At 39.0% G+C, this 16,402-nt stretch overlaps 1 long non-coding RNA gene across 1 annotated transcript in view; it reads left to right on the forward strand.

Moving 5' to 3' along the window:
* Positions 1-16,402, forward strand: part of LOC118612006 — a 185,640-nt gene that overhangs the window by 132,789 nt on the left and 36,449 nt on the right. The window contains exon 4 of the long non-coding RNA XR_004954639.1: positions 1,273-1,474. This is a non-coding gene — a long non-coding RNA (uncharacterized LOC118612006). The remainder of the gene's footprint in view (positions 1-1,272; positions 1,475-16,402) is intronic.

The following is a 16,402-nucleotide window of genomic DNA, read 5'->3' on the forward strand; positions in this document are numbered from 1 at the left end:
GCACAAGCAATTCCTTTTTTTTCTCCTAAAAACACTACTTCTAGCGGCTTTAAACTCTTGGGTGATTTGACTGGGACGACTAGTGTCTGGTCAATTGTTTTTACACTGGGACAAGTGAAAGACAGTCCTGTCTTAATAAACGAGGAGGTTTAGGTTTCATCTATAGAATGGACCCAGAAGGGCCATTGTCCCCCTGCCTGCTAAATTGCAAGTTTACAAGTCTCTCTCCTTTGTTTAACTGTGTGCTCTTCCAGGCCAAAAGCCAAGTCTTGTTCCTGGTGGTATACGATCCCCAAAGCTTCAGTCACACCCTCAGCTCCCTCAGCAACATAGCAGAAACCTCACTCATTCCCTGACTTTTAGAAACTCTGTAAATGTTCAAGTAATTGATAAATGAGTATAACCCAGGTAAGTAAGATTTAAACAACGTCTAGTGTGGTATTATTTAAATCTACAGTTAAGTAATTGTGCCTCTATTACAGAGCACTTGTTTATAAAATCATTTAAGCACATCATTCACACATCATAAAACTGCCCCATTTTTATCCCTTTGTTATATTACATTGTGTAACAGTTAGCTGTGATATTCCCACTGCGAGTATTTGGTGTAGGTAACTCAGATCATTGGGAGAAGAGAACAAATTTTAACTGTTGCTTGTTTCTTGTACTTGTAGCTGAGTTGGCCATGTCAAAGCAAAGCTGCAATCACTGACTTTATTTGCTACATACGTGTGTAACATGGAAAACTATATGGGGAGATCACTAAATAAAGGGGTCCATCTTTGTGATAAAATTTGACTTATTATTAAGAAACAAATCCTTTGTTCTCAAGATTGACTAGGATGATACTTTGAAAGGATCCCAAATGGATAGATTTAGGACCCTGAAAGAATCCCACCCAGCAACCTTTTCTATAGCATTTTCATTTGATTACGATTGGGATACAATTTTCTTTACTTTAAACCTTTCCCTTGAAATTACTGTTCTAAGATTATCAAATCAGTGGCAAGAGAACTGTTGGCCAAAGTTACTGCCTTTGTTATACAAATGGTCTTTTAAAATTACGTTACTCCCTTTTAAAAGTGGGTCTGTGAGGCCAAGATGTTTTCAGTTTGCAATTGTGCAAGAACTATTTTGTGATATTTGCCACTGAACCTGGTCTTTTTCCTATGTTTCTCGGAGCTCTTGTCTTTTCTTTCTGCTGAGGTCATTTGAGAGAGATGGGGAGACTTGTAGGCAATTGCACATTGGTCTTTTATTTTTTTTTTTCAGTTTTAGATTGGAGCCTTTCAAAGAAAAGAGAGATTGATGTGGATCACTGCTTATTGCTTAGAATTTCAGTATTTGTTCAAGAAACATCTAAGGAGTGCTGGCTGTGAGCCAAGCACTGAAGTTACTTTATGTGTTCATATGTCCAAGGATTCATGCCTTTTGGGGAAGACATTTGACCTCTTAACATTTCCCGATTGATATGGTAAGTACTATAAAGGTAAACAGGGGGCTTCTGAGGCACTGAGGAACATCTAAGTCTGCCTTTCTGGGTAGGTAGCCCGATCTTTAAAAGAAAAGTGGGAGTTATCCGTGAAAGTGGAGTGGGTAGTAAGACAGACAAGATGGACAGGCCCTTCTAAGGAGGCGGGAATTTGTGAAACTGCAAGAAATTCTGTATAGCTTATATGGAAAGTGCAAAGGGAGTGATAAGAGATAAGGGTGGTGGGAAAAAGGTTGATTCAGCTATAAGCATTTACCATTTTCGTCTCTACGAAATGTAGCTAGTTCTCATTTTCTGAGTGGAGTAAGAGATGGTGATGGAAAATGAAAGAAGCTAAAGATGGCTTCATGTTCTAAAAAAGATGGATAGACCCCTACAGAGAGCAAAGGATTTGGGAGATAGTGCCTAGAGCCTCAGACAGTATTGTTGGAGGAAGAAACAGGTTGGCAAGTTGAGGAGATGGTAGTGGAGATAGAGGGAAAGGGAGAGACTGAGAGAAACAAAGAATACACATACACAGACGCATGCGAGACAGAGACCGCGAGGGACACATGACAGAGAGGTACAGACACCTAAAGAAAAGGGTATATGTCCATCAACAGATGAATAGATAATGAAGATGCAGTATTTATATACACAATGGAATATTATTCAGCCATGAGAAAAAGGGAAATCTTGCCTTTTGTGATAGCACGGATGGACCTTGAGGACATTATGCTAAGTGAGATGTCAGACAAAGAAAAACAAATGCTGTATGATCTCACTTATATGTAGAATCTAAAGAAAGCTAAATTTATAAAAACAGAGAATGGAATGGTAGTTACCAGGGGCTGGGGGGTTGGGCATTAGGGAGATGATTAAAGGTAAGACGCTACAACCAGAAGATAAGTCCTGGAGATCTCATGCACAGCAAAGTGATGACAGACAACAACACTATATCACAGACTTCAAAGCTGCTGAGAGGTCAGATCTTAATTGTTCTCCCCACAAAAAAGTAATGATAATTATGTAGCATGATAGAAATGTTACTTAATGCTATGATGGTAATTTTATTGCAATACATAAATGTATCAAATCGACACATCATAAACCTTAAACTGACACAGCGTTATATGCCAACTATATCTCAATTAAAAAACATGCACCAAGAAAGAGGCAAAGGTAGTAAGAGAACAGAGAGGCAGAGACAGAGACATATAAAAAGAGAGACATTAAACAGAGCAATAGAGAACAAGAGGTGTAGCAGCTGCCACAGAGACTAGAATTTCGGGGAAAGAGCACTGTCCGCAGAGGTTTTTAAGAAAGACTCCCTGGACTGTAAATGTACTGTGTTGTAAAATGCTTTTTGTTTCTGCACAAAAAGTTTAGCAGAACTACTTTTTGTCAACATTTTTAGATTATTAGAGTATTTACTTTAGCATGTATAAACATGGTCAGACTGGCCTCACCGATGCCCAGATGGATACCACAGCGGTGAACTGTGATGAGAGAAGGGAAGGCCCGTGTGTCATGTGGGGGTTGGAGTTCCTCAGTGTGCCTCAGGGAGGGTCAAAAATGACTGTTCTGTTTCGACCCCAGGACTCGTGCACAGAGAGCTCTGGGGAGTCTGGCTGTATCTCAGGAAGAGCTGTTGGGCATCACCTGGCCTAGAAAGTCTCCTTAGTCCTCGCAGACCTGGTCAGGTGTCCCTCTTCTGTTTTCCCACAGCATCCTGCCTCACTCCATTTACCACAGTGAACTCTAGTCACATGGGCCACGTATTCTAACTTTTTTTAAAAGTAGATACCATGAAAATTTATACCCATGAAAGCATTGGATTCTGCCTTTTTATAGTGAGTGGGTAGAGTTCAGATGCAGGAAACTAACTCATTTATTCATGGACATGCTTCTACACAAATATGTTCTAGAGAGTAGCCTAAATGGAGAAAAATCTTTGGAGCTACTCACCTCAACCAGCCCAGCCGGGACAAATCTGCCTTTATTTTTTTCTTTTCTATTTTACCACAACCAAGTCTTACAAGTCCAGCCTTTTATAGGTACCTGCTAATGAGCGTTATTGTTTCCATTTTACCTAGGAAAAACAGCTAGGAGGTGTTAAGAGACTGCTTGAGGTGAGGGAAATAGTAGATGGCAAATCAAGATCCCCATCATAGATGTCCTAATGTTTCTCTCTCTGCTATTTCCATGCTACAATATCGCTTCTCACTTCAAAATTGTTCAATAACTTGGATGCAGAATATAGAAGCCTCAACGAGCACAGTCCATATTTACACTGTCTCTAGATTTTCAGGCCAAGTGGAAATTGTAGATGGTTGAATCCAACTTAATAGCTTTTATTTCCCCCCTGATAAATGGTATAAATTCTTTCCTACTAATGGACAAATACATACCTTGATATCCTTGTTTTCTTCCTTATATCACATACAGCTAACAGTAGATGGTGAATTATAGTGGGATAGGCCAGGTTGAGAGGGTCCAGGACTTGGAGCTGGTTTCTCCCACCATTTCTCCTACATGTTCTATGGTAGAAACACATTCTTTATAGGCAGAGGGATAATTCCAATTCAGCAAGTGGAATATGGAAGTCAGTGAGCTAATTACCATATAATAGAAATTACCAGCAGCCTGGCATGGTAGGACTTAGGTAGGAGGTGTCTAATGAAGACAATTATATCAACTGGGGGAATAGCATTGTAATAAGGAGTGTGAGAGTAAATGATCCAGGGATACGTGAGTGGGCATCAGGAAAAAGAGGCAAGAAGCAGATGCATCATCCCTGGGGTCTAATGATGAGATATCTTGGGCCAAGAGGACAGTAGAGGACTAAAAAATGCAAGCAAGAAAGATTTCAGTTCCAAAGATTTGTCAGTGAATTGATAGCCTTGGAACTCAGATACTAAATATATGAGTAGAACACCAGGGCTGGATTAGCAGGAAGAGGACCGATATCAAGCTAAAGAATGGTAAATGGAGATCCTTAAAGCCCATTTTCCTAAATTCAGGATTGGTCCTAGCAAATATGACTGTCTAAGCGTGCAGAATGGAATCAAACACAAAGAGAGAAGAGGGTTGCAAAGTCCAGGGAACAGCAAAGGCTTAATATGTGTTTTAAATAGATAGCGTTATTTTGGATCATCTGCTGATGCAGAGATGTGTAAAGTGATGGAGAAGTTGTTCTAAAGGATGCTTGGTTCAATATGCTTGCAGCAGAAAAACAATAATGTAACATGTCTGTTAAGATATGAAATATCAGGGGTAATGATAAGAATATATCATTCACTTAGAACTATGCATCAGAAGTAAGTAAACACTTTCACTTGCATTTGCAAAAAACTTTGTTTTCATTGCCTTGGTGTTGAGTAGAAGACTATGGAGGGAAAAAACTCACCACATAATAAAACATTAAAATAATAAAAACAACCAAAATTGTTAGGCATAGGTTTTGTTTCTTTGGATGGAACGAATGCACACTTTCCAATTGGAAGCTCTTCTACGAAAGAGCCTGGTTATAAATTCTAGCCAAGAGCCACTGTCTTCAGAAACAGGTTCCATGTATTATCTAATTAATCAGACAGCAACATAGATGTTAATCTAAGATTAACCTAATAGACATTATTTGCTTAATAGCTAAATCACCGTGTTGAATGTCAGTGCCCATGTTTATGATGACCCCTGAAAGAACTGGGAAGCATCACAGTCATGAATGCTGCCCGAAGAAAATTATTTCCTGGAGTCATCCCAAATGCACCCACTACCCCTTTTAGGGCGTCACTCAAATCGAACCATAACTTTTGGACATAGGAGTGGATGCAAAAGAGAATTTTCTTTTATCCATTAATCTACTACATAAAATCATGCTAATGAACCTTTGTTGGGCCTTATACTATTACTGCCTCAATTCTTCATCATCTCAATGTCGAGAGATGGTAGATTGGATAACAGAAAAAAGAGAATAATACAGATGTTACAAGATATATTATGGTCACATCCTATCTCTTGGCTCAGGTTTTAACAGCATCAGGGTTTTAAGAGCTGGTAGCTTAAAACCAGCAACCAGCTAAACAGAACTCTATCCAAATTCTGCATTACTTTTACCGTAGTGTGCTGCCTTACAAATAATTCAGCACAAGTGGCACTTCTAGTGCAAATGAATTTAGGGCATTTTGTAGCATTAAATCTGTTGATTTTGTTCACATTTATTTTCTAATTTAATCTTGTTTTGTCTATAATGGAATTCTTAGGTCATCCATTTAAAATAGCCGTGTTCATCCTGCACTCTCAGAAACAATGGCTATTTCTCAGATTGATAGTTGCAACAAGGAGAGGTCTGATTTCCCAGTATGGATTGATTTTTTTTTTCTGGTACAGTAAAAAGGATCTGTATGCTTTTCAAAGCTACCAGAGTCACAGTGGCTGAATTCTAGCTGATCTGGATTAAAAAGAGACTGAACGTCCTGGAATGCTGAATACAAGTCCTAACGGTGGACAATTTTAATTTTTTGAGTAGGCAAAAAAGACTAACTGATCTCTTAGGAATGCAGAGACAATAAATTAAGATCATCAAGCACTTTTGATAAAGATAGACTGTCGTAGTAAAATGATGTATTTGTCTTTCATGATATTTGATGATGAATATACATTAAATAATTCAATTATCTCAGTTTAGATGCATTAGTTACTCCTTCCAGAGGAGAATTTTCTGTTCCTTTCTTTTCTTTATTCTTTTCTCTTCTGCAAGGTAAAAGATGCAGTCCCAACCACAGATTTTGCAAGGAAAACCGTCTTGCTGAGAAGGTAGTTTCAGGCAGCCATGTTGTATAACATGTGAACCTGTGCCATGTGATCTGTTGCCCCCAAGTGATGAGACTCAATGGGTGACTGAGCCAGGGTTAGCCAATGCGTAGCTTGGGCAGCAGCCTATAGTGTAATATTGTCCAAAAGTTCTGTTCCAAAAAAAAAAAAAAAGAAGAAGAGTTTTTAGTTGAACCCATTAGATTACTTCTCTTAAGATTTTGCACTGCCAAGTATGAAAAGAATAAACCAGAGGTTATCAGGAAAAGAAGCAGACAACAATGTGTATGGAGAGAATACCTGAGTCAGTTAAAAAAGTGTAGATCTGCTCTGAAAATCCGTGGACTCTTGCTGCTAGAGCTGCCTTAGATTCTGAATGACCTTTTGATTCCAACTAATCTGGTTTCTGTCCTTTCTGATATCTGGTTCTTCAGCTTCCCTTCACCTCTGAGAAGATAGTCTGTAATGAAAAGGGGCTGTTTCCTTATTTCCATGTAATAAAGCCCCTATAAAATAAAATAATCTGAGTTAGTATCTGTCCTTACAACAGCAATAATAAAAGCAGAAGTCAATACATGTTTGAGCAGACAAGTTCTGAAAAGTCTGTTATTGTCACTTGCTGCTTTCTAACAAGGAGCACAAACAGTGCTCCCAGATTCCAAACCACAGTGTCAGGTAGTTTAGTGAGAGCCCAATATCAATGGACTCTGATGCTGTAGTTCTGGATTCTGAACTTTACTTTCGGCAGCACTTCCCTCCCCAACTCCACACCGCAAAAGGATACGGTCTGGGTTCAATCTTTTAAGCAGGGCAATGAATGTGTGCCGGTTGTTTCCTTGTTTGTTCTCAGACTATTTCCCCGTCTTTCTCTTCCTCTGAATTACATAGCGGGGAACTACATTTCCCAGACTTTGTTAACTAGCTTCAGGTAGATAGGAGGGCAGAAGGAGGAGTCTGCTACGGATGGGTCTCGGCACTTCCCTCACTTGCTGTACCTCCCACAGGACAGCGGCAGCCTCTGTGGTGCAGACTAGTGGCAGGACAGTTAGGCCAGCTTTCACTGGGTGCCCTGGAGCCTGGGCTCTTGGAAGACGACTCCTCCCCTTCTCTCCCACTCTCGAGAGGCTTTCTTTCGCTGCTCATCTCTCTCACTGATTTTATTCCCTGTTTGGCTTTACATGTCTTTTATTACCCGTGCAACATATTTCCTGACCTGAGTCGGTTGTCTAACTGAGCCTCCATTTTCACATATGTAAAATGGAGATAATAAGACACTTCACATATTATTGAATCGTATGCTATTCTAGAATGGCCTCAAGCAAATTTCAAGAGTCTAAATGAGGCTAATTGAATTAAACACTGAAAGAACCAGGCTCCTGAGGTGGAGTTGAACTTGTTAACATGCTGCAGTCAATCCTTCAGCCCTGGGAGCAATCATCAGGGTCTGTGTCTCGGTCCCTGGGAGGTACAGCACATGTGGAGTCTGACTGTCCCTGACATTTCGATGCTCTGTAGCAGGCCTGCTAGGTCTGAAGCCCTGCTCTGCCGCCTGCTTGCTGTGTGGCCTTGAACAAGTTGCTTAACCTCTGTGTGCCTGTTCCCTCAGCACAATGAAGACCTATCTGCTGTTCAAAATGGTGGATGTGAGGCAATCAAGCCAGTTTGCAGAAAGGAAGCGTGGAAGTCAGAGTTAGCCCTCAGCAGAGGCACACAGGATGACTGGATATCTTCTGTCATAGTGACGCTGGATACACAGTTCAGCATATTGTCATATTAAAGTTTCTAAGGATAAACGAAACAGAGTTAATCAGCTTTTTCTACACGGCAGGAACCATGGCTGCCACGGCAGTCTTACATTTTAGAGCTTTGGCTTCTATGTCACCTTCTTATTGATCCAAGTCTAAACATCACAGACAAGGGGCTCTGTTGCCTCCTTGCTGACCACTAAGCTATGGCTGGGTCTAGTGGGTGTGCCTCATGCTGAATTAAGGAGACAGCATCTACAGAACCATTTGGGAGGAGTGGGAAGGCCAGCCAGTTCCTGGAAAAGGAGGCTAGAACAGGAAGCCCATAGTGTACACTGAAAGTGTGCGTGAGGTGAACAAAAGAGTCTATAGGTATGAAAATAAGGACTTAGCCAGTGGAATATAACAAACTGGAAAAGAAAGGGAGGGTGGAACAGATAAGAGAGAGTTGTCAGTGAATGGAAGAACCAGGTAACTGCAAGTTTTAAAATCTGAGTGACAAAAGGATGTTTTTGTTTGTTTGTTTAAACACGTACGTAGAGCTTACGACATGCGTGGAACTGCTCTAAGTACTTTATACTCATGAACTGATTTAATTCCCCTAATAACCCACTGTGCTGAGGAAACAGGCACACAGAGGTTAAGCAACTTGCTCAAGGCCACACAGCACGTAGGCCAGGGCTTCAGACCTAGCAGGCCTGCTACAGAGTATCAAAACGTCAGGGACGGTCAGACTCCACATGTGCTGTACCATCCAGGGACCGAGACAGTCTCTGATGATTGCTCCCATAGAAGACAGAGCAAACATCTCATGTCTCTTTTGCCTTGAATGGGTTATATGCCTATTCCTGAATGGGTCATCGTAACCAGGCTTATAGGCTATATATATATATGATTGGCTAATATAGATCAAGGTTGGGACAATCCTACTAAAGCAACAGCACTGAGAAGGGGGAGGAATTCCCACAAAGCAAAAATTTGGTTACTAGTGCTAGAAGATGGGGAAATGGAGGTCGGTGGCAAAAATAACAAATGAATACCACAAAAAGGAAACAAAGCAGAGGATTTCAGTTTTAAAGGGGACAATAGAAATTGCTGAATCAGGAGAAGAGGAAATAGGGGACCGCAGGATGGGCAAGAGAACAGATATTGCCCAATTTGGGGTCTTCCTGAATTAGTTGGGGGGATTTCAGCAGGCACTAGTGCTCTCCAGGGTGATTTTTGGTACCAAGACAGGAAAACTCTGATTTGTCAGTATTTGGTGGCCCCATTTTCACCCTTATGTTGTTGAGGTGGAGGAAATACAAGCTGACCCTGGCGCTGAAACCCCCGTGCCTCTAATGTTGAAACATCTTTCCCCCAGGCTGTCTCTTCATCAGTACTGTATTTAAATGTATTTATTTCACCTCCATGACTCATTTTATCCTTACTTTTAGCAGAAAAATCAAGAAGTAGGATTTTCATAGATAGTTTAAACTCATATCTTTATATTTCAACTTTAAATTTCTCTACCAGAGCGACTTTATCAAGTTTAAACTAATGTTAACTTTCTCTTAATTTTTCCTCTTATCTGGACTCTCTGAGGTTGGGTGTGGTCCATCTCAATTCAGCCTCTGCTCAGTCACTCTCCTGGATGAAAGGTGCTGAAACCAAGATGTGAGACTCGAGAGAAGAATGATATAATATGTAAACAATGCGTTGCTGTTACTCATATTTCTCTCAAAAAGGTGTAGTTTTACAAAAGCAGCCTTTTATTCAACATAAGTAAACAAGGAAGAAATGTTACCTCTGGATTTTAACAAGAATGACCATTAATTACTGAGTAATTTTTGATGAGTCGCTCTTTTTAGCTAATGAGTAAAAGGAACTTCAAAGATTATGGAAGTGTCTCACTGCTATATTTAAACATATATTCCTAGGTTACTGCCCTGATAGGCAATTTATCATCTGGGCAGTGCTTAAACGGGAGAGGCACAACTTACTGAATTTAGTCATTTCTATAATAATTTGGTTACGATAAAGAAAATACCAAGTTATAGTTTGGTAGGATTTAGAAGATCGCTTAGGTATTTGTTAATAATTTCATTCATTTTCCCTTTATATACAAAATTTATAAAAGTAGGGTTCCTAGCTCTCATTCATCATTGGCATGTACAACATAGAGACTGCCCCTCCCCCCACAGATTTCAGCAAATACACTTTTCCCTCTTTAAATGGAAAGAAATTCCATGCCTAGGACCTCCTCTCATAATTCTAAGAAGCAGAACAACACTGTCATCTGCTTCATTTTATGGACACTAGTGATTTTCCTGTAGAGGGATAACTGTTGATTAAATATTTTCCATGCTCCCTCCACATTTCCTGGTTCCACAGCTCTTGTTTCCCTGACTTAAAGCAAAAATATTGCTTGGTTAAGACACCATGCTCTATTTCAAATCAGTTCACCACCAACATTTGGTTATTGGAATATCATTTAAAAGACACACTGCCCATATTTGAATATTACTCACATGACCAAAAATGAACTAGGACACCTTCTCAGTCTGTTCATTAATTTAATAAGTGACTTTTCAAAGAGCTCTTTATAATTATACTGCTTTTAGAAATATAACCTCTAAGCTGATTTCTAGTTGTTTAATAAATTTATCAAAGCATGTACAAATATATAAAAGCATATTGGTATTGTATGCAACATTTATATTAACCAGCTAATGAAATGATGATGTCTATCAATTGCTGTGTTGGCAGTAGTCACCGATGGACCTTATTAGAGGAACCGCACCATTTTAAAGACATGTCATAGCAAAACCAACAACAACCACAGCAATAGCACCAGTTCCTACTACTGGTGCTACTATTGCTATTGGTAATTCTTTGCCTATTAATCCCATGAGGTACACCTGACAGCTACGCTTATTCCCATCGTAAATGAGGAACCTGAAGTTAAACACATTGCAATGACTAGTTCAAAGTCAAAGGACATACCCAAGGAAGAAGCAGGGGAAGAAACCAGTTTTTCCAACTTTCAAGAGTACATATTTCAGTATCCATTATATTCTCATATTGATAGCATCTCATAAGTAAAGGAAGTTTGCATTGGTATTAAAAAGTCCATCATGATTCTTGTTGGATGCTGATTCAAATAGACTGTAGTGGGGAAAAAGTCTGCCTCTAGTGAAAGCAAAAGTGATAAGTACATTTATAGAAAAAAATACCACATTACAATTTTTTTTACATCAACCTTGAGAATTCATACTTTGTAGTCAGTCTGACTGGCTTTCCTTATCCTCCAAAACTTCGTGATCCTACTTGGCGCTAAAGCACTGGAGAAGCTTATTTGGATATCAGTCAAGAGTCTATTATAGTTGACTTGCTATTACAATGTTAATCTAGCTTATATTGTCACTTCATGTCTGGAGCTCCGCTGTTCATATGCTATATTTGGGTACAGAGAAGATGTTTTAATGACCTGGGAATCTTGGTGTCTACAGTCCTGCCTCCTTGCACACAAGTTGCAAACATGATGCAAACATTTCTCTAAAGTCTTACCACCTTCTGAGGTGGCTATCACAAAGTATATGTAGGTATAGCTCAGAGGACTTACAGATCTCTTTACTTTCCATACTGTGCTTCGGCTTATCAAATGCATCACCTCTCCTTTCCTTCCTGGACTTCCTGAACCTCAAAGTATCATTTTCTCTTTTTCTACATCTTACCTTGCCAAAGTCTCTGAATCTGAGGTTACGAAAGGTTGATAACTTGCTCGAAGAGTGTCTATAGGGAGGACGTATGCATGTTACCCTGCCTAACATATTACTATAAAAAGGTGCTCCTCATGGGCCCTTTTAGTTATTTGAAAATTTAATTGAGCTCCAAAGCTTCACCTTCTATTCTGTGATAAAATGCAGAGGAAATTTGGGTAGTGATTGGCCATGGGCATTGGCCATGGAAGGGAGCAGAAGGAAATTGTCCACCCTCCCGTTTTCCGTAGTAAGTGGAAATACACTGTGACCCTGGCAGACTCTGATTTGGAGCAATAACATATTAGCCTTATTTTTCTAATTTTAATAAGATTCAATGTAAAATATTTAAAAGCAGAGGAAAATATGTCCTCATATGCTTTTTCCATCATTAACTTATTGTTGATATCCACAAATCAGATGGATTTATCTTTCATTTAGAGTTAAAGAATGGAGCATTCTCAAGATGTAGTGGGAAGACTCATCTCCCTTCTTCCCAGAGAAATGCTAACAATGGAAGTACAAATATGTTCACTCTGAATTTGGATAAGTTATTCAATCTGTTATCAAAAGTCCTTTCTTTGCTCCATGACAAAATATACTTACATTTTAGTTGCATTCTAGGTTGAGCTCCTCTGTGAATGAATGGCCAACAACTATAGTTCAACAATTACATCAGCACACTAAGTATTGGGTCAGAGGCATCATCTGCTTATGGAATGATTTACTCTGCCAACTCTTTGGAAAGAAAAGAGTATCTTAGTTTAATCCAGTATCAGGCATTGTGTAGAAAAATATATGAGAGCTTTAGATCATTAATAGAATTTTGAATCTGAGTCTCCCATATGTTACAGTGCTGTGTGGTTGTGGCCAAGTCTTAATGCACCCTATGATATCACTTCCCCCATTTTGAAAACAAATGAAGATTGTCGTGATTTATTTGGATACTTTAACTTGATTCTCTTACTTTACTGGCTTTCTCAATACCCCACAAGACATTTAATAAAACTAGTTCAACCTTTCAGAAACAGATTAAGAATTCTTGAAAAGAGTTATATCCAACAAAGAGTAACATACAACTGTTCTACACTTTTTGTGGAAGGTCTGGATATAGAACTACATGGATGAATTTAGTGGTTTGTAAGATGTTACCAGGAAACTTTTTCATTCCATTTCATTTAATCTCTTGCATTAAGACCCAGCAGCCTAAGAGAAAATAATACTTGGAAAGTAAATGCCAAAAAAAAGAAAAAATAAAAATAAAAATAAATGCACTTTAGATTATAGGAAAAGGAGGAGAAAATGAAAACAAATAAGAAAATACTTGGAATATAATTGACTTATAAGTCCTTAAGCTGTATTTAAACTTCAAAATCCTCACGAGGCCTGGATCAAAGTCCCAGAGCATGACTGACGGTGCTCATTAGTATTAAAGAACATGGGAGAGGGTGAAAGAGGGCCCTGCCTATACTTAGTGATATGATGTTTGTAAAGTGAGTATACAGGTGGAATAATAAGACAAAACATTTTATTAATCCTGTCAAAGCTGTGTTTTTTCAAGCCAGGAAAGAGCCTTGAGACCTGTGAGGGTCCACAGAAATCTTGGTTGAAAGCCATTGCAATATATGACCTGGATTATTGACAGAGATAGGTGATGGCCAGTGATTACTCTTGGAAGTATTTTATATTTGGCTACGAGTTATCTAATTGTTTTTAAAAGGCATTCCAACTGGGCTCAGGGCAGAGCCAAAGGTTTAATACTAGCTCAGGGCCACACGATATCTTGGTTTTCTGGCTCTCATGAAAACAGGGTTTCTACCCTGCCACATTGCCCGCCGAGCTATACCACCTTGTTGCCAGATTGAGAAGGTCCCCCTAAGCCAAAAGCAACTATTCTGTTTCCATTTGTGGTTGGATGGAAGATGTTCCCATGGCTAATGATCCCTGTGACCCAAAGAAAAGCAGGTGAAGCTGAGGTTAATACAATATTGAAGTGTTAAGAAGATTTTCACAATTCGAAGAAGCTTAGCTGAGCTTATTCTCCTGAAATGTTGAGTCCTGTTTTCCGTGGAATGATGCAGCTGATGTTGTCACTCTGTGGTCAGCAGCAGGAAAGCTGGTGGGGTGGAGAGAGATTAGCGGTCTGAAAATATGTAATTGGTATTGCATGGCAGCGGGGAGCTGACAGCCTTCAGGGACCGCAAACAGGAGAGGACCAACAGCTCAACTGAAATAAAACAAACCGATTAAAAAAAAAAAAAAGTAGGAGAGAAACATATTCTCACATTTAAGAATTTGAGCAATTATAGATGAACTCCATATTGCCCACCTTAACAGGTAAAATGTTAAATGATATAATATATATAAAGAAGTTAGTACAGTGCTAGGATCATAGTCATCAATCATTTAAAAACCAGACAGTTTTTGTTCTTATTAAATATGAGGGAGCAGGTTAGTATACCTTAATCTTAGAAGCAGTATTATTTTAGTGGAACTTTTCCCCCATTTGCACTAGAGAATTTTGATCCCCGATTCATATCCTGTACCTGACATTGTGGGTGGAAAAACTCCACTCATAAATTTGGACAGGGCAGGCACACTGCTACAGCAGTCGCCATCCAACTGAGTGTGGTTAGTTTGTATAATTGAAGCCAAGCAAAGCGAAGGCAGTGCTGGTACATGGATCCTTCTGTTAGACTAAATAAAGAACAATGAGACCATTTTTATTGGGGGAGGAAAAAATGTGTACTTAACAGTAGGAAATGACTTGAGTCTAGGAACCTCAGGTTGTGTCCAAACGTTACCAAATACTGAGATGGAGCTGCACGAAAATCTACTCAGTCACACAGATGTTTCCAGAAATCTAATCTGTGATTTCATTGTAGATGAAATCAAGGGGAGATTAGATTTTTTTTTTCCTGGCACTGTGAGACATAGTATCTTTCTAGTTGGCTGGTAGATCTCTCTATTTAGGACTATGTCATGAATTTATCCTGGACCAGTGCAACTGCATTCTGGGATGTCAGTCTACTGCTATAACCACTCTTCCACCTATAAAGGACTGTTTGTTTTGTGCAAAGCTCTCACAGGGATACAGCCAGTTCGATGTTCAGTTCATTGGAATAAACCAGCTGCATTTAGTATTCTGGTGGTTTTGAGTCAAAGGATTAAAATTTACAAGGGAATGGCCTTTAACTTTCCTCTCTGTACCTCAGATCTATCTGAAAGAGATCAACCAACAAGGAGCCTTCAAAGAAGTTAAGTCAATTCAAATCTGTAATAGTGTCATGTTCTTGAGCATCTAGTAGGTTTAGCAAGACTCATTCTTTGATCAGGAAAAGATGATAGAGATTGAGCCAGATAGCAATAGATTTAATATAACACTTCCCACAAAGCAGATGTTCCAAATGTTGGCTGTTGAGTGAATGAATTAGAATATTTCAAAAAGGAGTGGTTTTGACATGAAGATCAAGATTTAATTAAACATGATTTTTCAACTTCATTTATCTTAGGTAGCAGAAACACAAATGGACAAGCATAACCTCAGTAGTCTGAAGGACATAGATTCAAGCTTCCTCAAGCTTCCTCAACCATAAAAGAATTTATAACCTAAAAGAATTTTACAAGATTAAATCAGATATTTACAAAGAGCTATACCTAACATATACTAGGTGCTCAATAAATATTATTTCTCTATCCCCCAGTTGTTTCTTTAACCCTCTCCCTAAGCATGAATTTAGTTCCAGGAATAAATACTTAGTATGCAAAGGTCTAAAAGGAAGATTCTGAGGTAAATCTTTTGGAGGTCAATTCTAGTGTTCCACTCCATATTTATATTCTATGATCATGTCACTGGATATACTATACAGCAATAGCCATGCATTTAGAGGAGTATTGGTGATAGTTGATCAATTTATGGTGATGAGTGTACTTTATGGTGATTTTAACAAGTTCATCAAAACTAATGGGATATTTACACAGTACTATGAAGTCCACCTCTGAAGTTTTTTGTTTTTGAAAAAACTCAGTGGGAATGAGGGATTCTTCTTATTCTGTGAAAGAAATGCCAGAAAACTAATACTATGGCAAATCTAAGAAACTAGAACATTTGGAGAATTAACTAGTCTACCTAAAAATTCTATAAAGTTTTCTCTGTTATCCTCAAATACAGATCAAAGAAGTATACTGCACAGTAAGACTCTTCTGTACTCAGTACCTATGTGGTTGAGTCAGTACATACTTGGAATACTTTATATCTACTGGAAATACTAGTCCCTGCCTTGATTGTCACCTGACCTCAGAACACTGTGCCTAGAGTGGTAAGCTGCTGTGTCTCACTCTACATTGGAAGAGTTTTGGCACTGCGAAATGAGGGGCTTATTTTGAGCACAGGCTTCAATTAGAAAGCAAATCTTCAGGACAGCTAGAGCTGAATGAGACAATGTACTACTATGGCAAGGAATGTGGCCAGCAGAGAGAACATCGCCAGAGAGTAGTTGGCTTAGTGAAACAATCAAGCAACGGGCATTTTACAGAAAATATTGGAGAGAACAAAAACTCAAAAGCAACCAAGTGATAAAAACTTTACTTCAAACAGACTTCAAGTAAGTGCCCATAATAACATAATACCAGGG

The sequence above is a fragment of the Rousettus aegyptiacus genome, unplaced genomic scaffold, assembly GCF_014176215.1.
Source record: "Rousettus aegyptiacus isolate mRouAeg1 unplaced genomic scaffold, mRouAeg1.p scaffold_m13_p_15, whole genome shotgun sequence".
NCBI classification, from domain to species: Eukaryota; Metazoa; Chordata; class Mammalia; order Chiroptera; family Pteropodidae; genus Rousettus; species Rousettus aegyptiacus.